This window comes from Puma concolor, chromosome B1 (assembly GCF_028749965.1).
Source record: "Puma concolor isolate L17-30 chromosome B1, mPumCon1.1.hap2, whole genome shotgun sequence".
In the NCBI taxonomy this organism is placed as follows: Eukaryota; Metazoa; Chordata; class Mammalia; order Carnivora; family Felidae; genus Puma; species Puma concolor.
This window is the reverse complement of record NC_141670.1, coordinates 157,622,211-157,647,854: the sequence shown is the minus strand read 5'-3', so window position 1 is coordinate 157,647,854 and position 25,644 is coordinate 157,622,211. Positions and strand designations below refer to the sequence as shown.

The window sequence follows — 25,644 nt, the reverse complement described above, 5'->3', positions numbered from 1 at the left end:
CAAAATTATTTAGGTAACAAGTGACTTCAGATGTCAGTTTATATTTTCTTTATGTAATCGGGGGAGTTCATGGATGCCTTATTTTAGGCAAATTCAAGTAGCCTAATTTAAGTGTGTGAACATCTCAGTCAGAATCCAGCAATATCATGAAAGCCCTCTCCCATTTTTTTTAAAGGAATTACAATGCAAAGTACTGTGGATACGTAGTAATCTAAGGTTATACAGATGATTAAAATTTGGAATTTGCATTTAAGGAAGATCCAATAATCTGAGGAGGCATACAGACAAGCTACTCGTTATTTAAAAGAATAAGAAGAAAAAAAAAAAAACAGAATGAAATGGGTGTTATCCTAGATATACCACCAAAGTCCTATGGGAATATAAGAAAAGGGGTGATTATTTTGATTGGGGTTGGTGAGAAAAGGTTTTTTGGAGCATTTGGCACTGGAATTGAGCTTTGAAGAACCCATGAGATTTTGATAGTCACTTGTATTGGGTATGGTCTGTTAATGCTAATGAGGTTTGGGGTTCTTCAGATGTACTGTGGTTGATTATACCTCCGAAGAGCTCTGGACGGGCATTAGACCCTTCTGAATATATACATTCAAATACAATTTGGATATAATGTGCTTGTTGAATGCATATAATAAATCTTACTTTCTCTCATAATTGTAACTCGAATTTACTGGTACAGAAAATAACACCTTAGTCTTTTTAGATCATGAAATTTTAGAGGAGGAAAAGACCTTATAAATTACCCGCTTAACCTTCTATCTTATTTATAAAGAAAGCACAAAGGGGCTCAGTAATTGACCAAGGTCACTCAGTTAACTTGAGAAGGCTTTCCCCACCATCAGAAGGCATTGCTTTGCAATCGGCACCTTTCTATATCCATTATGGTAATTTTTACTGACATTATGAAATAAAATAATGAAATCCCACGTCCGATTATCAGAGGATACTTTAAAGTCTGCAGTGAACTTGCACGTTGAGGTAAGTTTGAAGAAACATAAAATGGACCAAAGGCAGAAAACGCACCGGGACTAGGTACCTGCATAATGAAAATATGGAATAATCTGCACCTAGAAAAGGAGAAGCTGGCAGGACTTTCATTCTGACGTTTACTCACCTGGGGTGGAGTGGAGGAAAAGAAGAGGGGCGAGAGTGCGAGAGGGGAGGGACAGAGACAGAGAGAAAGAGAGGTAGAGAGAGAGGGGCTGAGGTAGAAGCGTGCCTCAAAGCCGGGAGGAGATGTACCCTTTGTTTGACAAACCCTGAAAGGGAAGCCTCTTGTAGCAGCCCTCTCATTCCCACCTCCAAGCGTTTGCCGAGCTGCTAGGTGGAGTCCGCGCGGCGGAGCCCGAGTGCACTCCAGATCCGGGTTTTACCTGCCACCCCCTTCCCCCCGCGCGAGCCCCCTCCCCAGCTCTCCGCGCTCTTGGCGCTCGCCAGCCCGCGGCTCATTCTGGCCTCGGCTCGGGCCACGGCTGCGTCCGCCGCGCGCAGGCTGCACGGCCCCGGCGCGCCCGCGCTCCGACCCGCTCTCGGCGCGTCGCCGGGTCTCCTGCTCGCCCGGCACCGCTCGCCCCAGTTCCCGGGAGCGGGGATGCAGATGCTGCCGCTGGTCCGGGTGGGCGCCGCCGCTGCCGCTGCTGGTTTTCCCCGGACTGCTCGTTGCCTCCGCTCCGACAGCTGCCGCTGCCGCCGCCTGTGACTCGCCCCCTCCCCTTTCTTTCTTCTCTTTTTTTGCCTCCGTCCTCTTTCTCCGGGTGTGCGCGCGCGCGGATTGCACGGTTTGCTTTGGCAGGAGCTCGCTCGTGTGTGCGCGTGTGTGAGTGTGCGTGTGTGGAGAGCGCCAGAGCCTTGCTCGCTCTCGGAGAGTCGAAGAAGAGAAAGAACCGAAGAGGCGGCGGCGGCGCGGAGCTCGGGGCCGCGCGATGAAGCTCCCACATGCCCGCAGCTGCCCGGCCCGGCCGGCGAGCTAATCTGCCACCCCCCGGGCTCCGGGCTCCGCGACCCCCGGGACGCAGCCCTCGGCAGCCGGGCGCCCGCTCCGCCCGCGCGCCCCCACCGTGCACTCGGGAAGGAGTTTGCGTGGCCCTCGCTCCGGCTCTCGGCGCAGGTTGCGGGCGCCAGAGGAGACCCTCCGCGGGGAGAAAACCTCGGGAGAAGGAGGAGGGTTTGGCGGAGAAGAAGCCACCCCTGGCTGTCGCGGCTCCCCCTACCTATTCCACTGCTCCCTTTCCCAAGCGGAAAGGGGAGGACGAGGAAGAAGAAGAAAAAGAAAGAGAAGGGGGTGGGGTGGGAGAACTGGATATAAAGATCGGCTGGGGGGATGGTGGAAGATTTTTGGTCTCTCCAGCAGCGTCTTTTCTTGAGCGGCGGCGGCAGCAGCAGCGGCAGCGGCAGCAGCAGCAGCGGGAGGAGAAGCAGCCCCAGCTATGACTGCCGCATGTTAATAGCTGCCGCTTGGGTCTCTCGGCCGCTGCTGGAGACGGAGCCCTACTCCGAAGTTGTGCAACTGTGGACTGGGAGAGACATTTGAACCTTGCTCTCTCTTTGCTCCGTTTTTACCCCCTCGGTGTGTTTGAAGCGAGACAACGTACAGGAAGACAGATCTTTGGTTCTTTCTCCCCCCCTTCCCCTTTCTCCGTGGCTGTGTAGCAGAAGAAAGGGGGAAGGAGAGACTTTTTGTTGTTGTTTCTTTGGCTGGGGTCTCCACCCTCCTGCTGCTTTCTCTGCGCTGTGGTTATCATTCCTTGCAGCGTGTGGTGGGGGTGTCTTCTCCGGGGCCGGCCGGTCTTTTGCCCCGGGCTCCATGGCTGGATTGTGGAAACTGCACTCGGCTGCAGGTTGTTGAGCAACTGATGGGACGATCTCAGGGACCGGCGGTTACGAAAGGTAATTTATTCTTCTCACTCTTCCTAATAGTGGTGGCCCTGGCCCGGCGCAGGCGGCGGCGTCCGCGGGGCGGGCAACCGAGGGGGTGCGGGATTCACGCACACTCACCCACCCACTCACACAGTCGCCCTCACACACTCGCCCGCACGCACACTCATCCGATCGTGATGCGGGGCGGGAAAGGGAGCCTCCTGGCTGGTGGGCGCTGGGGTTTGGCACGGGTTCGAGTTCTTCCAGCAACTGGGCGATTTGGCGGAGGAGAGGGATGAAGGGGAGAGCAGACCCGGCGCATTCGCAGTCCGACACGCTGGGAGTAGGAACTGGAATTTCCACCCCGGGAATTCTCCCTCCACTCTCACCCCAGTGTCATCCCTTGGTGGGGGCTGAAAGCAGACCAGGGGGCGCCTTCTCTCCGCTGACCCGGAGCTGGTGCCGTTGGAGGCGGGAGCGGGCTGGAGAGCAGACAGGGACCGGGTGAGAGCTGCGCTCTGGGGTGATGGGGACTGAGGGGCGGCGAGCTCACCGCGATCCTTCCTAGACGCCCGTCTGGAGCATCCATGGTGGCCGCGGTTGCCCAGGTCGCGCCCCTGAGTGGCAGAGCTGCGCTGCCTTTCCGTACCCCGCCCGTGGTGTCCCCTTCACGGCAGTTTGGTTTAGAGCTGCTTGCCCGGGCTTTGTTAGGAGGTTTTGGTTGGAAAACGCTGCTACTTTCGTGGGTGGCCCGGGGCGGCGCGGTGTTGGGAGTGGGCACGGGGCGGGGGACGGCGTTGCACGAATCGGGGCACCGGCGATGCCAGGGCGGGGTGGAAAGAGCACTGGTATCCGCGGTCGGCTGGGTTACAGGTAGGAGGGCGGGCGACCCGGAGCCTCCAGCGGGAGAAGGGGACACTCCGGCTCTGGGGAACGTAGGTGCCTCCGCGCCCCCGCCACTGGTCCCCGGCCGGAGCTCAAGGGCTGAGCGTGCCAGGCCCCCAGTTATAGGTGGGTGTGTGTTCCAGGGGTGGGGGCGACCTCTGCTACCAGGGTCAGTTGGCGGTGGGGTCGGCGTGTGCGTGACAGTGTGCGCGCGTTCCTGCGCGCTCTGGGGATGGCCGGAGGTATTTGTGGGGATGGCAGAGCCGATGCTAGTTGAGCTGATCTTGCTTATCGAAATCGCCTGGGATCCGCTTAACTCGAAAATCTGGTTTGAGGAGGCCGCGAGGCCCCACAGGGGTTGCGAGGAAGCCACACGGTGTCCCCTCTGCCCCCGTGAGGAGCACCTCCGCGAGATGCGTGGCGCGCGTGAGTCTCTGGTGCAGCGCTCGACGCACCCCAGATTGGCCCTGATGAGGACCAAGGGATAGAACAGTCATCTCCGGGGCACATTCACATAGCCGAGTCCAGCCAGCACAACCCTAGTTCCTGTAATTCTCTGGTCACTTCCCTCAGTCTGATAGACACCCGCGCTGCTTTATTTACGGCCAGAGATATCCCAGAAATTGGGCGAACTGGAGGTGTGTGAGCCACCTCTGGGTGTCTCCTCCCTGTGCCTGTGTGTGACCCTGCCTGCGGTAGTTGGGGCACATTGTAAACAACCGTGTAAGCACCCCTGCCACAGTCTCCTTTACGGCCGAACCTGCTGGTGTCTGTTGTGTTTACTTTCCTGGGTGGATTACTCATTAGGAAGTATAAGCCTTCTTGCACCTCTGATTTTACATCCTTCCAGCCAGCTGCTGGGGAAATGAGGAGACGCATAGACTCTGGCAGGAAGGAAAAACTGCCTTCTGGGTTTTGCTCTGAAGTAAATAGGCGGTCTGCTAATTTAGTGTCATATGGGCTATCAACACTAGTTAAAGAATGTCGTTGTAGAATCTACAAAGGCACACTTCTTTAGTAATTTTTCACTTGCAGAATGCTCTTCATTTCCCTGTGAGATTAAACAGAATTTAGCTAGATTTCCCTGGTTTGTTTTTCAGTCTGTAATGGTACCAAATGACCCGGAGTTCTGGCGCCCAAGTTGTCTGTTCGTGGATTACGGACAGAATTGTCAGTTCTTTTATAGCATCACCAAGAGGTTTCCAGATAATTTGTGTAGGAGCTAAAAGGATATTTATGTTGAAATATCTCTCAGCTTTGTTTCCGTCTTTTTTTTTTTTTTTTTGTCACCAAAGCAAGGGTTAAAAATGTACAAAGATGAATGGTTTTTAAAAAGTTAAAAAGCTAACCTGCTTTTCAGTTTCAGTAATGAAAAGCTACTAAATTCCTTAGTTGTAGATCAGCTATGACTGCTTTGGTGTTTGGCACAAATGACTGTGTTCTATTTTGTTTTTAAAAGTATAGCACTGTAAATGTAAAAAGGGTACTTATTTTCCAGGTACTCTAATTCTTTCTTTCTCCTTCCTTCCTTCCTTCCTTCCTTCCTTCCTTCCTTCCTTCCTTCCTTCCTTCCTTCCTTCCTTTTCCCCTTCCCTCTTTCTCTTCCTCTCTCCCTCTCTTTCTTTCTTTCTTTCTTTCTTTCTTTCTTTCTTTCTTTTGATCTTGACTTCTTGAAAAAGCTTAGGCTTTTGCAAAAAAGAAAAAAAAAGGAATAAAGAATCACTGATGCCTGATTCTGATTAAGTTCTGTTTTTATGCACGATTGCTAGTGGCCGTCGTATTCATAGAAAACTTAGAGAATTGTGATTTAATTTATGAGGCTCTAGCTTCATACATTTGTTTGATTTCTAGGGGATATGGTTAAAGTCTTTACACTTGTAAATATTTCTGAAGATTAAGGGACACTTGTCCTGTCATTTCAGAAGATCTAATCGTAATGATTCCCAGCCCTTACACTAGAAGATTTGATCAGATCTGTTCTTTGTTTCCTAGCAGCCTGCGTTTGCTAGCAGTCATACATTCCACAGGTCCTGATGTCATTAGAACCAAGTCTGTCAGTGTATTGTGCTGTCTTTAGCTGAAGGTGAATATGTCAAAGTGGTGGAAGGCCATTCCATAGCACTTTCATATCACTAAATAGTCAATAACCTGCTCCATTGGTGTGTATGGTGGCCTAGACTATTTCTATACACTTGGGGTGGGAGGAATGATCAGTATAAAGGTTTATGTGAACTGTTTAAATATTTTAGTTTGACCTGTTAGGCTGTATCAGGCATCCCTGGCCTGAAGAGTGATAAACCAGCATGTGATTTGCCTGATGGGTAAATGCTTTTGATGTCTCATTTTAAGTGGCTTGGTGTGATTATCCTTCAGAGTGAGAGCTCTCCTCAAAAACATGAATGGAAGGTTTTCTTAATGATCTTCTTACAGTTTGGAGATTTAAATATTCCTTTCCACAGGGAATAATAGCAAGTGTGAGACGTACTGGCTCCAGCTACTGTGGCTGGCATTGTTTCTAGTAATTAAGAAAGGCAAATTTTTTATGGTCTTGATTTGTCTTTGATTCTTTGGTGAGCTGTATGTAGCCTAGGAAATCCGAAGTAGGAGATTTAAACATGTTATAAAAGCAAAAAGGTTGAAGTTAGTCAAATAATACAATGCTAAACTGAATTGTTCTTCAGATTTCATTTGGACCACTTTACCTGCTGCTTGAAACTCTCCCTGAAAAGGGTTGCCAAGCAAGAGTGACAGTGACTGTTAGAAGGGGGGCATTTTTGCCCAGAAATCAGTAAGGAAAACTTATTGATTTTTGTATTTAAGAACAAAGAGCAATTTTTGAGAAATGTGCAGCCTTAATTTAGCATGGTATGGATGGCTAGAGCAGTTGGAATTAGAGGGAGGTGATCTTAAGTTTTGCAAATGGCTGTTTTCCCTTGGATTTCTTAGATTTGCATTACATTCAAATATGAATTTGCTCACATAGGGAGAAACCCTGAAGACAGAGGCTCTATTGTAATTTAGCTTTTGTTTACATTGAAGGACATATTTACACTTAGATTATTATTGCATTTATGTCCTTTCTTTAATGCAAATGAATTTCTTTATAGAAAGTCTATTTTATAATAAAATATAAAGTAGAACATTCAAATGCAAGTAAGGTCCTCCTGACATTTTCCCGTTGTTGTCTCCATTTGTGTGTGTGTGTGTGTGTTGTTGTTGTTGTTGTTGTTGTTGATAAATGGGGAGAAAAATCCAGATTTTTCATTCATTGTGATTTTGGTATTGCTGCTTACCGGCCAGTTTGAAAAAGTAGTGTGAGCATGCCCCTAGATAGCGTTTATGAGTCCTAAGATGTGCATATATCCCTTCAAAACTCTTTAATGTCATGCTGACTATCTGTGTGGCCCTATAAAATTAATTCAACTGCATAAGTGGCCATTATAACTTTTTTCTTAGAATTATGAAGTGTGCTCATGCAGTAACAAATACATTAAAAATTAGCCATCTACTCAGAATTAATTGTGATTCTCCATTCGTTTTAGGGCACGGGTGGAAGAAGGAGAGTTCTTTCTACATTTGATCATAGAAGATTCTGTAGATCCTAATAATTTATGTCTTGCTTATGTCTTACTGACATTTAAAACAAGAATTTAGTTCTAGTATTAATGAATTTGTTTATCAGAGTGATTATATGTACACATTTGAAGAAGTTACCATTTGGTCCATATTAGTGAAGAATCTAAATGGAATAATATTGGTGGTGATTCTGTTTTTTGTGAACCTTATCTCAGAGATGGAAAATTAAATCCCCCAACTGAATATTTCTTTCTGGTAAAACTTGTGGGTCAGTTATTTTGTAGAGCAGGTTCAGGGGAAGCTCTCTTCAGAGTATGTAAAAAGAAATGGAAAAAGAAAACATTTTTGTAACAATGCTATGATGTTATTTGCCCTTACTCTTATACTTTTTTTTTTTTTTTTTTGAGAGAGAGAGAGAGAGAGAGAGGTGGGAGAGAGGAAGATGGAGAGAGAGAGAGTCTTAAGTAGGCTCCATGCTCAGCACAGAGCCCCATGTGGGGCTCAGTCTCACAACCATGAGATGATGACCTGAGCCAAAATCAAGAGTTGGAGGTTTAACGGACTGAGCCACCCAGGCGCCCCTTACTCTCATACTTTTACAAGTGTACCATGGAGTTTTCCAGAAGGCACATGATCTGTGATGACATCGTTGCTCTGATAGCATATGTCATGTGTGCTTGTGTATTCTTATGTTTTAAATTTTTCTCAGTTTACCTATTAGTACATAAATATTGATAGCTATAATCAACATAATCAAGTTGCTTTAGGTCATCAGTTTTTAAGCATGTGAAAAGGCCCTGGGACCGGAAGGTCTAAGAACCACTGGCGTTGGCTTTTGCAAGATCTGTCTCCTTGTCCTTACAAGTGTCTCTTCATCTGACCATATAAGGAGTCATCTAGGATAAGAAAAAATAAGTAGACTGTTCAAACTTTAAAAAGACACAAGTAGGTTGGATGTTTTATTATTTGACATTTTCAGTATTCTCTTTCCAGTGTAGAAAGCTTGTTTCTCGTTTTTTGGTTCCCAGTTACTGAAATAGAAATTTTAAAGATGCAGGTCTCCAGCCTGATTTGCTGACAGTAGCAGAAGAGTTACTGGGAATACTTAAAATCTGGGCCCTGGGTCTGGATATTCTGATATCTGGAGAGACAGAATGGTGTGGTGGTGAAGAGAAGGGACTCTGTGGTGTCTTTGCCTAGGTTTGATAACTTACTTGGCTTTGGGTCAGATACTGGATCTCTCTATGCCTCAATTTCCTGATATGTTTTTTAATGTTTACTTTGAGAGTGCAAGAGCATCTGAGTGGGAGGGGCAGAGAGAGAGAGAGAGAGAGAGAGAGAGAGAGAGAGAGAGAGAGAGAGAATCCCAAGCAAGTTCTGCACCATTAGTGCAGAGCCCAGTGCGGGGTTCATTCTTATGAACCCTGGGATCATCACCTGAGCAGAGATCAAAAGCCGGACGCTTAACCAACTGAGCCACCCAAGTGCCCCATTTTCTGATATGTTTTAATTGGTCATAACAGTTGTTCCTGATTCATTGCTTGTTGTGAAGATTTAAAGGGAAAATATATGCAAAGTGCTTAAGAGAGTTCCAGGCACATAATAATGGAGATGCAACTACATGCTGCTGTCATTATTACTATATTTGCTGAGTCTCAGAAGGGTCCCCGAAAACTTTAATCAACTCCCCATGTGATTCAGATATGCAATTATGTTTAACCTCATTGCTTTAGAATATGTCTGTTAAGTGCTCTTAAATTTGAAAATTTCATATAAAAGATAATCTTGGCTTTATTTTACCCTCCCACTTTAAAAGTCATGAAAAGTTCTGTTTTTGGGTGTTTTTTTGTTTTTGTTTTTGTTTTTTTACTTATAGTAAGAACTAATAAAACACCTTTCTTGGCTTAGGCTAAGTTTGAAGTTGGGTGGAGAATGAATACCCAATTAAAACTAGATTTCAAAGACCCTAATTGAATATTTATGTATCTTGGGAATTATTAAGGAGGAAATCACTTTTCTGAAGTGATATCAAGACGACTCACTGCACTCTTAGTCTGTTAATCACTATCCAAGCATCACAACAGACCATTTTCAGTGAAAAGGATCTTTGGGGTAATTATCTAATGTAACTCAGTATGTTTGTGAATGGTAATATGCCTAATGAGTAAGGGAGGCTCCACATAGAGATTAGTTTTACTAGATGCTAAAGTTTGGTGAACTGTAATACTTTTGAATGACACATCGACATCTATGCAAAAGCTTTAGAGATCTATTATTTATAAATTAAGTACATTTGGGGGGAATATATTCCGTGGCTGGTTTAATTTCTGACCTAGGCCTGCCACTATGAAATTAGTGTTACCGTACTTGTCTTTTCCACTTTGGTTAATGCTGACAAGTGTTGTAGAAACTAAGTTATATTCCTGAGATGGGCATAGCTGGGCACTGTCCCTAATTATGAACTTCTCAGAAATGGCCTTTGGAATGAGAGGCACTTGAATACAATCCCCTTTCCACAATTTTCTAGCTCTATCACCTCTATCTGTAAAATACAGGTAATAAAAGCTACGTTGCTGATTTGGGGAGGGGAATAGGAAGTAAACAGAAAAATACCTGACACTATGAGCACTTAATGAATGGTACCTGATACTGTTAGTTACAGTATTATTAGAAGTGGCCTTAAGTGCCATTAGTAAGAAAATTTAGCTAAATCAGATATCATTTTTTTAATTGAAGCGTTCTCGATGAGCTATGAAAATCAATAGCATTTTCTTAAGCAGCTGAGAAAGGTTTCAGGGATCTTCTTGGCTTTCCCATGTTCTTTCCTTCTCTCCTTTCTTAACCTTTTGTTCAGTACCTATTTTTTAGTTTTTCCTCCTAATCTTAAAATGTTTTACTCTGCTACTAATTCCCCACCAAAAAATCATATAATCCTGATAGGAAAATATTTTTGACAGCCACCAAGTGCTGTGCCTGAAGATTGACTTTAAATCATGTATAAAATGAAAGTAGCAATTTAACTTAAGACGTTTTAAATTAAACTCCTGATCATCTTTTCTCATGGCATCAGCAGCTCTTTAAGCTTTAACTGCATCAGGATTTTCTACAATGTTGTAACCAAATAAAGTCATCATCAACTTCCAAGATTTAAAGATTTCTATAAATTTAAAAGGTTTATAATCCTAAAGTTCCCGTCCTCAGAAGATTGCTATAAATGCAGACGGACCCTTAAAATTCAAATCCCAAAATTGCTTTAGAGACCTGAAATATTGAAAGGGTCATAAATAAGTCCACGTTTTAGAAATAACATCTGTATGTCAGTGACAGTTGCCAATAAAAGACATTATTAAGGTGTGTGACTCCTACCTATAATTATCCAGCATTTTTGTTAAAGCGGAAAGAGTGTACCACAACATGGTAGGTGGTGAAAATGAATGGAAAAATAAGCTGAGCGTTGGACAGCTGAGTTGCTAAGTTGTACCAGAATCAAGTGTTGTAAAGTATGACTCGAGAAAACGAAAGCCAAGTAGAAACGACACCCCCTTCTGTTTGATCAGCTTGTGTTGGTGTTTATGTGTCCCGCAGAGGCAGAGTGTGTTACTATTCAGGACAGCCCCAGTGGCTCCACAGTAGCCTGAGCCTGTGAGAATAGGGGAGAGACTCAAGCCCAGTTTTTGATGTTCTGCATGGGTGGGTAACCTGAATACTAAAATGCATTCCATTGACAGCTGACCCTGTAAGAAGTTTTTCAACAGTCTCTTGTTTTGTTTTGTTCTATTTTGTTTTGTTTTTTCCCCTTTTCCTTTCCTCAAAGCTCTTCCAAATACTTTTGAATAAGAGTAAATGGTCCTGACTGATGGTCATCTTTTTGTCTGAGATTTTATTGCTGGCAAGAGTGGAAGGGCTCAGCTGGTTTATGTTTATGTCTTCTGATTTCTTCAAATTTTCAATGTTCTTGATTTGTCAATGACCGATGGTTGTTGTTTGAACCTTGACTCAGAATACTGATCATGACTTCAAGGAGTGGACAAAGAGTCTATTGAGAAATAGTTTTGTGTTAACATGAGGCATGTATGTATCTATAGACTTTCTTCTTTATATTGGCTTTAACTGTTCCATTGAATTTGTTTATTGAGGTTTAATCATATTATTGACTGTAGTTGACTTTGGAAGAACAGCTCAGACACTGTTTTCTTTTAAAGTAATACACATTTTTTTGAGTTCCAGTTAAAGTTCACTTTAATTTTCAACAATTTCTATGTATGACAGTTAGATATTATTTAAGTCATTCCAGAATGCTGCATATTTTATCACATGTCAGTTGTCCTATGGACCTAAATTCAACATACAAGATTTAGTAAAATGAATGTATTCATTATTTCTCTTTTAATTGCAATGAGACCTCCAGCTAGCTTTAGGCTGAAATGATTAATTCATTGGGAGGTTATTGTGTTTCTTACCTAAAGAATCTGAGGGAAGAATGAAGGCTTATGTAGACATTAGAAAAAAAAAAACAGTACCTTGAATACCACTAGGATTCTGCTCCAGCTGCATACCCCTACCCAAGCTACTCTTTCCTTCTCTCTTCCCACTGGCTCCTTTTTGACCACAGTTTCAGGTAGATATCAAGCTTTAGATCAATCTACTGTCACCAGATTAGTGGAGTCAGTAAGGTAGTGTAGGTCCTCTATGGACAAATATATAATTTGCTTGAAGAAGGAAAGACTTAGTTAAGAGAGGGATTTTGTGCACCGAAAAAGTCAGTTAAAACCCAAATGTCCACTGCAGTGATCTGTTGTTAACTGAGACAGATTAAACATTAGGAAAATTCGTTAAGAAAACCTTTAAAAATGGTTTTTGTTCTCTTCCTGTAAGTGGCCAGGGTGATTGTGGAAAATGCTTCCCTACTTACTTGACCTAGAAAACTCAACAAACACATGCAAATTGGGGGATTCGAGTCTACAGGTTCAAGAACACCTGTGAAACTGCCTGAGTTGTCAAGGCTATGTATATCTGAAAAGCCACCAAATATTTGAAAGATGTGACTTTACTTAACATATGCTGGTCTGTCCTATGATGGTAGAGTTACCATTATACAATTTCAAACAGGGGCACTGGATACCAGTTTGGTGGTACATAGAGTGCTGGATTTTTGCTACACATGCTTCAAAATGCAGAGGAATACTGACCTTAATGTAGGTGTAGGTTTAAATGTAAATTATTGAGGCATTGAGCATATCCAGGTGAATAGAGTTCCCAAGATGTGCCATCGGACACAGAGCTCATGGTTAAATTATCTCATGTATGAGCTCCACCAGCCACAGTAAAATGGTCCTTACTGAAACGGAAAAAAAAAATTTTTCTCTAAGCTACATGGAGAAAAAATTGTCCCAGAAGAAACTGAAGAAAGAAAAACTTATGGCATGGGAATAAATACAGTGTAGGGGCACCTGGGTGGCTCAGTTGGTTAAGCATCCAACTCTTGATTTTGGCTCAGGTCATGATTTCACGGTTTCATGAGATAGAGCCCTTCATCGGGCTCAGCGCTAACAGTGTGGAGCCTGCTTGAGATTCTCTCTCTCCTCTCTATCTGCCCCTCTCCCCGCTCATGCTCTCTCTTTCTCCCCCGAAAACAAGCAAATAAACAAACTTAAAAAAAAAAAATACAGCATAAAAGAAATGCAGATAGAAATGAAAGCAGAGGGGCACCCAGGTAGCTCAGTCTGTTGAATACCTGACTGTTGCTTTCAGTTCAGGTTATAATCTTATGCTTCCTGGGTTTGAGCCCCACATAGGGCTCCATGCTGACAGCATGGAGCCTTCTTGGGATTCTTTCTCTCCCTCTCTCTCTGGGCCTCCCCTGTGCATAGTTCATTTTCTCAAAAATAAGTAAAGAATTAAAAAAAGAAGTAAAACCAGAAAAGATGAGTTTGGAGCTATGAATCCACCCATTGAGACATCTAATTATTTTACACTTGATAGTATGCTCATTATGACATGTTACCCATGGGAATATATGTTTAGTCAATTAAACCTTATGTTTAGAGCAGAATATTCAAAAGCATATAAAGTAAGACATTTCAGATAATTGAGTTAGGATAACTTTATTAGGTGTCTAAAGAATGCAGTGAAAATATACTTCAGCCTATCTAATAATAATGTTATTCACATGACAGGCATTATTGAAAATAATGGATCCATTATTACAAAAACTAGAGTTTGGATAGTATTTAATGTGGACACTTGACCGGCTCAAATAAAATGATGCTTTAGAAGTATTATTTGTAGACGTTGGGAAACCTCCTAATTTTAGCATTTTTTTTGTCTTTATTCAAAATGGAAAGTTGTATTGACTTTGCATTTTTAAGTTCCAACTCAATATAAATAGTAATATATGGAGATAATTTGGAAGAATTTTAAAAGATTAGTATAAACTTAATTAGAAGAACTCCCATGTGACTTCATATTGTTGCATATCCTAGAAGAAGAAACAGTACTAAAAATTAGTAGGCTGTCAACATTGTATTTTTCTAAGTTGACATTATTAAGGAAACTTTGTGGGTATTTCTTTTTTTGTGTGCATTTGATTAAATGTGTGATCTTATCATGGTGAAATAGCCTGCTGGGCTGCAGACAGTCGTGTTCAGAAATGAAATTTGCATAGAGCCTCTGAAGAGACATTTTTTCAAAAATTTTTTTGAATAGTGGATGATAGTGAGATTTGCAGTGGTGTGTATGTGCATTTTCTTCCTTAAATATAGGGAGTGTTGATACGGAGCAACAACACAAAAGTATTGGGGTATGAAAGAAAGCATTAGGTTTGTAACTGACAAATTAACCTACTTTATTACAAATGAATGAACTATATGTATGAGGGACACGGTATCAATGTCAGAGGATGATCGTCTGTCTGCTTTGTTTCAGTTATCTGGCTGTGTTAACTTCCTTTCCTGCTACTCTGTCTTAGCATGGTAGGTGCTATTCTGGAATTTTGGTATTATCCAAGTGTTCATCATGTATGTGTGCTCTTTTGATTCTACTTGGGTGCCCATAATAGCTGAATTTTGATTTCCATTCATTCTTCCCAATGCAGCTCATTCTAAATTCTGAACAATCATATTTTAAAAAGTTTTTTTCCCTGATTATAGTACTTGCTCATGTTGAATACTTGTGAAATATGGAGATACATAAAGTCAAAATAGAAATCACCCAATATATCATAGTGGTATAGCTCAATGTTCACAGAGATTATTTCACACATATTTTAGCTTGATTATCCAAATATTATATCTATATATTATCTATATTTTATGTGTATGCATGTTTGTTTTAGTAGAATTGAGGTTCACCTATGTATACTGTTTATATAATTCTCTCTAATTTCCCAATGCCATTCCTTTTTTTGAAAGCATAATTTTTAATATTTCATAGTGTGATACACTGATTTATTTAAACATTTCTGTATTTGTGTGGGTTGTCATATTTTGCTAGGACAAGTAATGTTAAGCTTGGCTCATTTTCTGATGATTTCTATAGCACAGATTCCTTGAAATGCAATTACTAGGACAAAGAGTAAATAATTACTATCTGACTTTTACTGCTTGGTTACAGTGATCCACATGTATGGTTGTTGTCTGTGCATCCACATGCATGGTTGTTGTCCTCCTAACTTTCTGGGCATTCTTTCTTAAGAATTGTTAACTCTCGGTTGTGTATAGTTAGTACTTACTAACTCTAGGTTGTTATACACAAAGTAAAGTTAGCAACTTGCTGTTCGGTAGTTCGTAAGAATTACTAACTCATCTATATCAATGTGTAAAAGCTGGGGTCAGTAAAATACGAATAAAATAATGAAATTTACTGGCCATTAACATTTTAATAGGACCGTGCCTAATGTCTTTGAATTTAACATAATATTAAAACAAAACAGTATAATGAAACTGATTTATGAAGAATTAAGAAGTACACCATCCAATTTATGTCCTCATAAACTTTCTTAGTTTTGTTCTCTGCTCTGAATAGACCTCTTATCTCTTGAGTTCATCTAAAACATCAACTTGACAAAGCTGTCCTTTTCCAAACCCATATGGAACAAGAACAGTGGTGGGCTTGGTTTGGACTATTTTAAAATTTAAGCGGAAAAAGTAGAAGTAAATTGTCAGAAACCACATGTAAAGTAAATGAAGGTTGTCCATAAAAAGAGAAAGAGGTCAGTACAGAAAAGTAACTAAGCAGTACAGTGTGGCTCGCCATTAGTAAACATGCACTCAGATTTTGCCAGGTGTAAGTTCAATTAGAGACCTATCCATAAGAATAAGAGTGGGGTACAAATGTGAGGTGTTCAGAGGCTCTAAGTAAAATGGAAGAGGAAAACAGCAGGTGTGTAATTCAACTTTTAATAATTTTTATGGTCATGACAGTACCTGTTAAGTTTGATTTTAGTAATTCACTCTTTGGTCAAAGGGAGGAACAGTTGTACTTTAAATAGCATCTGTGTGACTTCTGCTTCCAGTCCTAAAGATGTAAATATAAGGTATATTTCTAGCGATCAGATTGGTAACCAATTCTTACTTCACTTTCTATAATGTCTTTAAATCTGCACCAGAACATATTTATAGGACAGAGTTTAAAGCTTGACAAATAAGTGAACGTATAACTGCATGAATGTGCTTTATGGACCTAGAAGAAACAATTGAACATGAAAGCAGTTTTTGAAGTTACCGTTCCAAGATAAATTCAAGTACCACTGTAAATTGCTCTGTACCTGCATATGAAATCATAAAGGCATAGAAAGAATCTTAAAAGATACACCGTAGCACACTTTATTTCCTGAAAGTAAATATTAAATGGCTGTTGATTAGCAACTCCCCATTTGCTAATTAGTGGGCGTAAGGTTTTAGTTATGTAAGACGAGGAAATTCTAGAGATCTGCTACGATATTGTTAACTATAGCAACAATATTGTATCGTACAGTTAACCTGTTACCAGGGTAGATCTCATGTTAAGTGTCTTTACGACCATAAAGTAAAAGTTAAAAGAAATTAACTTGTCAAGGATTGAAGTGACCTGTCTAAAGTGACATGACTGGTTTATAACATATGCTGCTGTTAGTAAGGAATTTCTCGGTCCTGCACTTGAGTGTCCTCATTTCTGATTTTAGGCATGGAGGAGTCACTGTGTAGTTGGATCACACTGGTCCCATAACTTATTTTGGTCTGTTTCATTTGTAAATTGTGGATAGGCCTAGGGGCTCTTTCTTACGAGAAACATCCACGAGGTAAAATAAAATGGTATAAAGCTCATTAGAATACCTGTGTTTGCAAGTTGCTATTTCAGAAAACTTTATAGGTAGTTGTATTTTTTTAAGAATTTTCTTTCTTTTAAAAAAAATGTTTATTTATTTATTTTGAGAGGGAGAGAGGGCACCTGAGTGGGGGAGGGGCAGAGAGAGAGGTAGTGCAAGAGTGTCTCAAAGCAGATTCTGCGCTAACAGCGCAGGCTGGATCTCATGAACCACGAGATCATAACCTGAGCTCATATCAAGAGTTAGGTGCTTAACTGACCGCTTGCCCAGGAGCCCTGGTTTTTTAAGAATTTTCGCCTTACATCCTTAAAGGGCTGAAGCACAAGATTGTATGCGATAATAGTATATTGTAAAACAGTAAAATGTTAGACATTCTGGTTGTGATGGTTTAAAAAGAATTGGACGTAATGAAGATATTTTACATTCTTTAAAACTGTTAACGACTCTAAGAATATTATTTCAAATTTCTCTATATTAAGGATGCTAATTTTTAGCAATAAATCATTTTAAGATTTGACATGGGATTTGATAAAGTTCCTCATATCAGTTTTTTTTCCCCTTATGTTTACATATCAAATGAATTCCATATCTAGAGCTTGGGGCCCAAGGTACTATTATCTTATACTAAGGCAATTTCAGCATCTCTTTATTTATAAAGCAGAAGTATAATGTTGAATTATTGAATAATCAATGTTCCCCCATCTCCCCCTCCCCTTTTTAAATACCTGAATTTATTTACATAAAATTATTACACATTTTTTAGGGTTTAAACATTAATGTACATTTAGTTCCCTATTAAACAAATGATCTTTACTGAAAGTAATAAACATACATGAAGAAACAAAGAAAGAGAGTAAACTTGGGACTAACAAATGCATGATTTCCAAACCTCTGTCTTTAAAACCTTGTAAAAGTTACTTAATTTCTCCATGCCTCAGTTTCCTCAGGTTTAAAATGGGGATGAAAACACTTACCTTTAAGAGTTATTGTGGGGGTTGGAGGGAAGGGAGGGTGGATGATGGGCATTGAGGAGGGCACCTGTTGGGATGAGCACTGGGTGTTGTATGGAAACCAATCTGACAATAAATTTCATATAAAAAAAAGTTATTGTGAAGGTTAAATGAGACGATATACGTAAAACATTTAGCACATAGATGGCTTTTATTATTTGTGTTAATTTTTCATCAGTTGTTGAGGTTGGTATCTCCTAAGTGGGTCTCTATAAATTGTTCTGCTTTATTCTGCAGTTTTCAGAAGACCAGCTTCATTAAGGCATTAATTTTGTCATTCACTATATGTATATATGTATACATATATATATATACACACATATATTTGTTTTTTAATTTAATTAACTTTTATTTTTTTAATATGAAATTTATTGTCAAATTGGTTTCCATACAACACCCAGTGCTCATTCCAAAAGGGTGCCCTCCTCAATACCTCACCCACCCTCCTCTCCCTCCCACCCCCCATCAACCCTCAGTTCTCAGTTTTTAAGAGTCTCTTATGCTTTTTAAATTTTTTTAAAATGCTTATTTTTGAGAGAAAGAGAGAGAGAGACAGAGTGTAAGTGTGGGAGGGGCAGAGAGAGAAGGAGACACAGAATCCAAAGCAGGCTCCAGGCTTTGAGCTGTCAGCACAGAGCCTGATGTAGGGCTTGAACTCATGAACCATGAAATCATGACCTGAGTTGAAGTTGGACACTTAACTGACTAGAGCCACCCAGACACCCCCACTATGTATGTTTGTTAGCACCAAATGTCTGTAGGATTCTAGCATTTATATGGGGCATAACATGGCAGAAACAACCTCTGATTTCATAGCACTTGCAAAATCTTGGAAATAAAGGGGCATTAAACAATGCATCTATTATCATGAATTACTTAGTTAAAATTGTGGTAAGTGCTACAAAGATCAAGTCCAGGATGGTGTGAGAGTTACAGCAACAGGATCAGACCTTGTCTGTATTGGAGGGTGGGTGGGATCTGGAAAGACTTCCCAGAGCAATTGACATTTGAACTGAGATATGAAGGTTGACTAGGCACCCTAGAGAGTATACTGGTTCACTGCTCCCTTCACATTCTGTCATCAGAAGAGCTCATCACAAACCCACACATGTTCCAGTGGAAGAGGTTAATAGAGCTGCATAAAGAAAAGAAAATTGAGCATAGTTGTTTTGATTCGGCAGTAGGGACAACACATCTGAATTTTTCCTTTTACAGACAAAGTAAGTTAACAGAGAGATATTTTAATACCAGTTGTCTGCCCATAATATTAAATTTCAGGATGATAAAATAAACTATCTGTTGACCATAAAGAATGGGCAGGTAGCATAGATCTGAGATGAGGAGAATACTCAAGATCTATACAGATGTTGAAACCAAGATTTTTTAGTTTAGTTTTGGAGATGTGTGTCTGTGTTTCTGTGCCTGGGAGGTTGTTTTACTCTAGAAGGTTGGTTTCTGTTCATCCTTATCCAATTTCTCCCCATCCTCATTGGCTGCTATCTTTTGTTCCTGAGGAATTCTGTAGAAGTGAGGAACTAGCTTTAGGAATACCAGTACTAACATTTGGTAGTGCTCTGGTTATTATCGCTTCCTTGTCAAAGAATAGCAATTGGCAAATTGCAATTGGCAAATCTGGCAAACAATTGTTAAGAGAAATGTGGAATTATCATTAACTAAGAAGAGTATACTTTATGTATTATCTCTTCACTTCTAGAATTAAGCTTATTATTTAAAATTTGAAGGCTTCCCACAGTGTTTGAGGAGAAAGCTGATTTTATTGTTATTTAGTACAAATCATTTCATATTAATAAAATAATAGTAAAGCATATTTGAGAAAACAGATATTAGTTTAAGAGTCTGAGCAAAATGATAAATATGGATTAAGAAAAGTATCTTAGGTGAGTAAATTTTTAAAAAATATTTTAATGTTTATTTTTGAGAGAAAGAGCATGCTTGCGGGCGCGCGCATGTGTGGGGGAGGGGCAGTGAGAGGGGGAGACACAGAATCCAAAGTAGGCTCCAGGCTCTGAGCTGTCAGCACAGAGCCTGACGTGGGGCCTGAACTCATGAACGATGAGATCATGACCTGAGCCAAATTCAAATGTTTAACCGGCTTAGCCACACAGGCATCCCTGCAAGTAAAATTTTTAATAGAGAAGAAATACTATAGTAAGAAGACAGTAAATTTGGAACCATTAATCGCTTCTCCTCCATTTATCAATGTTAGTTGGGTGCTTCCTATGTGATAAAATTAAATGCAATTGTGATCGAGATGAAAAAAAGGGAAAATACTGAGTTTTATGAGAATATTAGGCTCAGGGATCTCAGCCACTCTAGATAAGAGGGTTTTTCATCCTGCTGAGCTCTGGAGTATAAGTAGGAATTGGCCAAGCAGACCACCTTCTTGAAGAAGGCTGTTTCAGTCTGTAGAATAAGAAGGAGCTTGGTTCATGTGAGAGAAATTCAGAGAAGGCCTAGTGGGGGGAACATCAAAGACTGAGAGAGGTAGTGGCATGAAATCTGGCTAGTAAGTAGGAGCCCTGAATTCGCAGTTGTTTTTTAGGTTAAGTATTTTGAACTTTATCCTAGGAGCAATGGGAAGATATTAAAGGCTTTAAGCAGGGCAATAACGATATCAGATTTTCATTTTACAAAGATCATGTTGGCTCCTCTGTGTAGACATAATTGGAGGAGGCAACAAGAAAAGGTTGTGGAGAGACCAGTTCTATGAGAGTCCATGCTTCTGCTGTGCAACTGGGAGGTGTAGGACACAGCCTGCCTTTTTCTGGCATCAGTTGGGCCATGTATAAAGAAGAGATTTGCATTAACTATGCCTTTTTTACTTTTAAAGTTTTTATTTATTTTTGAGACAGAGAGAGACAGAACATGAGCAGGGGAGGGACAGAGACAGAGGGAGACCGAACCGAAGCAGGCTCCAGGTTCTGAGCTGTCAGCACAGAGCCTGGCACGGGGCTCGAACTCATGGACTGTGAGATCATGACCTGAGCCGAAGTCAGCCACTCAACTGACTGAGCGAGCCACCCAGGTGCCCCAGTAATAATGCCTTTTGACTCCAATATTCTGTACTCTAATTTGATTGTAAGGACACAGGTGATCTAAGTGATGATGATCAGTGGTTAAATGATCTCATCTAAACTTGTTACTCATTGTACTCTGTTACTACCTATTGATATACTGGTGTAGTTATAATACTCTATCCCAATTGTTCAATCAGATGTATTTTTACCTGAACGTTAAAATTTCTTCTTTGGAGACCTAAAAGTAGAATTTTTATATGTTTGTATTTTATTTATTTTTAAAATTTTTATGTTTGTTTCTTTTTGAGAGAGAGACAGAACACGAGCAGGGGAGGGGCAGAGAGAGAGGGAAACACGGAATCCGGAGCAGGCTCCAGGCTCTGAGGTGTCAGCACAGAGCCTGATGTGGGACTCGAACTCACGAACCTCAAGGTCATGACCTGAACTGAAGTCAGATGCTTAACTGACTGAGCCATCCAGGCACCCCTAGATGTTTGTATTTTAAATGCTTCATAAAAGTCCTATGTTGGAGTTATAGTTAAGAGGGTTCAAACCACAAAGTTCTTGCATTATAGTTCAAGTAATATATTTATAAATTCTCATTATTGAAGTCATTCAAAGAGATTCCTGTTTTAATGACACATGAAAAGACTGTAAGTAGCATATGTTTCTTGCAACTCTGCAGTGGTGTGATAGTCTGAGTGACAAATGCAAAAAATATTAATTGTGTATTATTAAAGAACATTTAAGGCATTTTAGCTTTTATCTTTTTCATTAATAATTTAAATATTTTATTTTTCCCTGTGCCTCTTCTAGTTCTCCTCAGCTCTTTGTTATATGTATTTTATGGCATTTATGACATCGTGCCATGGCTTCTGATTATTCCTTGTTTTGCTTTATACCTCTGTGGAAATATAAATTCATTGAAGGCTGGGGCTGCTTTCAGCTTTTCATATTCTGGAGCACCCGAATATGTAAATGAGGTTTGTGTTTTATGTTCATACGTTGTTTTTTTTTAAAGGTGATGATATAGTGTGTAAGATAAAGCATCATACATGAAATGCATCTTGTATGATTTAAAAAATCAAGAGCCCATATTCTAATAACTTGGTTGTGTCTATGAGACTTAGTGATTTAGAACATGCTATAGAGGTGGATGAACTTCAGGCTAAACCTTGGAACTACTGTATGAGAGCAGGGTGACTTTGGGTCACTTTCTGAGCCTTGGTTTCCTCTCTGTATCATTGGGCTAATGATATCTATTTCACAGCAGGATTGTGAGAATTCAATTCATTCATATAATGTAGTGCATTGTCATAAGGTTTGATCATTACATATGAGAGTCACATGGGAAATAGAGGAACTATCGCCCTTGCTCCATGTAGCGAGAAGGAGTGGAACACAGTGATTCAAGCCATCTTTTCTTTTTCACTGCTTGCAAACTTTTTGTAAGATTAACATCATATTTCTTATCTGTTGCCTTCAATTTTCATGGCCTTCCATTTGGAATCATTTTGTCGTGTTACTTCATGTACACCATACTATCTTTTATCTCTGACTTATTCTGAAAAGGATGATTATCCAGCAATTTATGAGATACAAATGGAAGCCTGCACACTTGTAGGTGCTGTCAGATAAGAATGCCAGAAATGCCTTTATTACTTATTTCTATCCATTCTGTAGGCATACATACCTAATATAGAGAGACTATAAAATGCAGTTTGTCTGCAGTGTTTCAGGGAGGATTCACCTTCCCCTTTCCCTACTGTACCTTTTCCCCTAAATCATTTATTTTTAGAATTTGAAGAAAATTACTCATTTTAAAAGTGACAGTCTGGGGTGCCTGGGTGGTGCACTTGGTTGAGTGTCTGACTTTTGATTTCAGCTCAAGTCATGATCTCACCATTCGTGGTTTTGAACTCTGCGTCGGGCTCTGTGTAGAGAGTAGGGAGCCTGCTTGGGATTCTCTATCTCTGCTCCTACCTTGCTCTCTCTCTCTCAAAATAAATAGATAAATAAATAAATAAATAATACAAGTGACAGTCTAAGAAAATAGTGTTATTGTCACAGGAATAATTCTTTCAGAGGACAGTTTATGAGCTCAGAGTCCTTTATCTTGAACAAACTTCTGTCATGTTGAATGAAATGATCGTTTCATAAACACATATAAGACAATGAGGGATTATAATGAAATAATATTCAGCAAATGTATTGTCACCTTTGAGAAAAAATATACAATTGACATGCATAATTAAAACAGTATAGTTTTCAAAAATATTTTCGAGGCAGGATTCTGAAAGCATTTGCAGATGTGCATGAACTAGGAGTTGGTGCCTTTTATATTTAGCCTGTGAGAACTTGCCCTTTAGGGATAGGTTTGTAATATGATGTCAATATTTGTGTCCTCTTGAAGAACTGTTATTTCAGTATAGGATATTCTCTGTTCTCAAATTATAGTATGTAGAGGAGATACAATTTTAAACCTGTGTTGACAGCTGAAAGGACTTTTTAAAAGAACATAGAAAACCTTAGGTTCTTATTCTGGGTAACCAAATTTCTGACTTTACTTATAATCCTAACTGCTCTAAAAGTTAGTTCATAATTTTTCTCTGAATTTTTGACTTAATACTTTCTTCTATAACTAAGTTGTTTAATTTTTAATTTTTTTCTGAATGTTGTATTAAAAACAACTGTTAAACACAGTGTGACACAGTTAAACATATTAAAAAAACTTATTTTGAATAATACAGGGTAATTGTAGCAAAGCAGATGTTGCTAAGTTCTTATTTAATCAGAGATAAAAAATATTCACAATATAGTTTTGTCTAGCTGTCAGCTTAGATAAATGAATCCATTTCAATCAGCATGCTCCTAGCGAGAAAAGGAGGCGATATAATAACATTTTTCCAGCTACATTTGTTGAATATAAATATTAATCTTCAATGTGGTTAAAACCATGCTGTGCCAATTCCATCATAACCATAATTGCAGAGAAGCCTTTTAGATTTTTTATTTTTATGAATTTTACTTCTTTTTATCCTTCTGGAGGCACTGAGTTAGATTCTACTTTTCATTTAGATTATATATCCTTGTAGCTTTGTGTTAATCTTATATCATCTTGAGGCTACTTGTTAAGACACTGTTGTGTAGTTTATTCTGCAAACATAATACTATCATATCGTCAAGGTTTTTTTTCTCCCAAACCTACATCTTTATCTTTACCTTTTTTTAAAATCCGTTATAATTCATGAGAGAAATTTAAATACTAATATTTTATATATTCCTTCTTTTGTTTATAGTGTTAGTTAAGAAAGACTGCTTCCAGAGCTGTACTGACTTCTCAGGAAATGGTGCATAAAGTGAGACACTTAAAGGAAAACAAAACCCAGACTAACAAAACAAAATAAAATAAGGCATAAAGCCAAAAAAAAAAAAAAAAAAAAAAAAAGTTAATTTCAAGCTCCATTAGAAATGCCAGTGAGAAGAATGGCAGGATATCATGATAGGTACAGGGACCAAACTTGTAAGGAATGAATGAGTTTACATATTCTAGTCATCTTATTGTGTAGTCAAGAAAGGTGGAAAGGAGAACTCAGACCAGAAAGTGAATAATTTCCTCTTAAGACAGGATCAACAACATTGCTTTTCTATCGCAATAAAAGTTTTGAAATTTAAATTTATATTGTTTTAGGGGCCTGTACACAAGGGGTTATATAGTAAGATGTTTGATATTATGGTTCTAATTGTTTATTTTTGTCATATGTATGAAAAGCTTGTAGAGAAAATTGCTGGCATAGTAGAAAACCACCATGAGCTGTATAATAATTACTGGAGCTAATTGATTGTTCCAGTTTACGTGGATGTTTGTCTAGGCCGTTTACTGAGGAAATACAGAAAATGAAGATTGAAGTTGGAATTTTATTTCTACCTCTAAGGGTAATTCTTAAGGATGAGTCTCAGATATTTTTTCAAAGTCATGTTCTCTCTCTTATCTTGGTTTTATTCATGTCCTCTTCAGAAAGCAAGTTTTGAAAGGGTTCTTCTTCACGGGTAGATAGGAAGTTGGTTGGAAGCATGTCACAAAATTCTCTTTAGAGAGAAATTAGAATGCTAAGGAAGGAGGGGGGAATCATAGGACTAGTTTTATCTCTTCTTGCTTTGATTATGGAATTTTGAGACAAGAGCAGAGAGCGTATTTGACGAGCTGTCTCTTTGCAGCCCTAGATACTACCTAAAATATGAGCAGTGAAAAGACAGTGATGCAAAATTGTCCTTTTATGGATTGCTCATTGGTCTTCTTGCTTCAGTGAGTTGAGTGAGGAGTGAAACAATACTCTTAGCTTCTCCTAGAACAGGGTGGTTTTGGATGTAGGTGTAAAACCAGATTGGTGAGTGGTGCTGTCAGTCAAATGCCTACTTGTGTTTAAGATTTATGTCAACATGTGGGTGTTTTGCCCACACGCTATGGGGTAACAACCCATATTTGATTTTTATGTTTTTCCTATGGTGTGGAGGGTGTGTGTCTGAGTGTTAGTGACTTAATGATTGTCTGGGCAAAAGAGGTAGGTCATTTGGAGTTGTCCTTCTTATGTTGGCCAGTTTCTGTCTGCCTCCCTATGCCTTATGAAGCACAATAGAAACAACAATCTAGAAAGCAAGTAATCAGCTTCCAAGGGCAATGTTAACAGATTCCAGACTTTAAATGTATGATTTATGGGAGTTGCCAAACATAACATTCAGAAATCCAAATTCACAAAGTACTAGGTAAGTGTCTTTATATTTATTAACCTCTCATCTTAATATTTTAATGTCTTGTTTAATTAGTCAATACCTTTTGTACTCATAAAATTTCTATAGTGGTAAATGAAAACTTACATTGATAATAACTTTTTTAAAGTTTATTTTATATTTTTAAAATTTATATTTATTTTGAGAGAAGGAGAGAAAGAGAGCATGAAAG

The 25,644-nt window shown here is 39.8% G+C and overlaps 1 protein-coding gene across 33 annotated transcripts in view; it reads left to right on the top strand.

Moving 5' to 3' along the window:
* The first annotated feature begins 1,942 nt into the window (after positions 1–1,942).
* The window catches only part of ADGRL3 (adhesion G protein-coupled receptor L3), an 847,777-nt gene continuing 824,075 nt past the window's right edge, over positions 1,943–25,644 (top strand). For all 33 annotated transcript variants that reach the window (XM_086704954.1, XM_086704959.1, XM_086704957.1 and 30 more), the window contains exon 1: positions 1,943–2,901. The gene's annotated coding sequence lies outside the window, so the exon portion shown is untranslated. The remainder of the gene's footprint in view (positions 2,902–25,644) is intronic.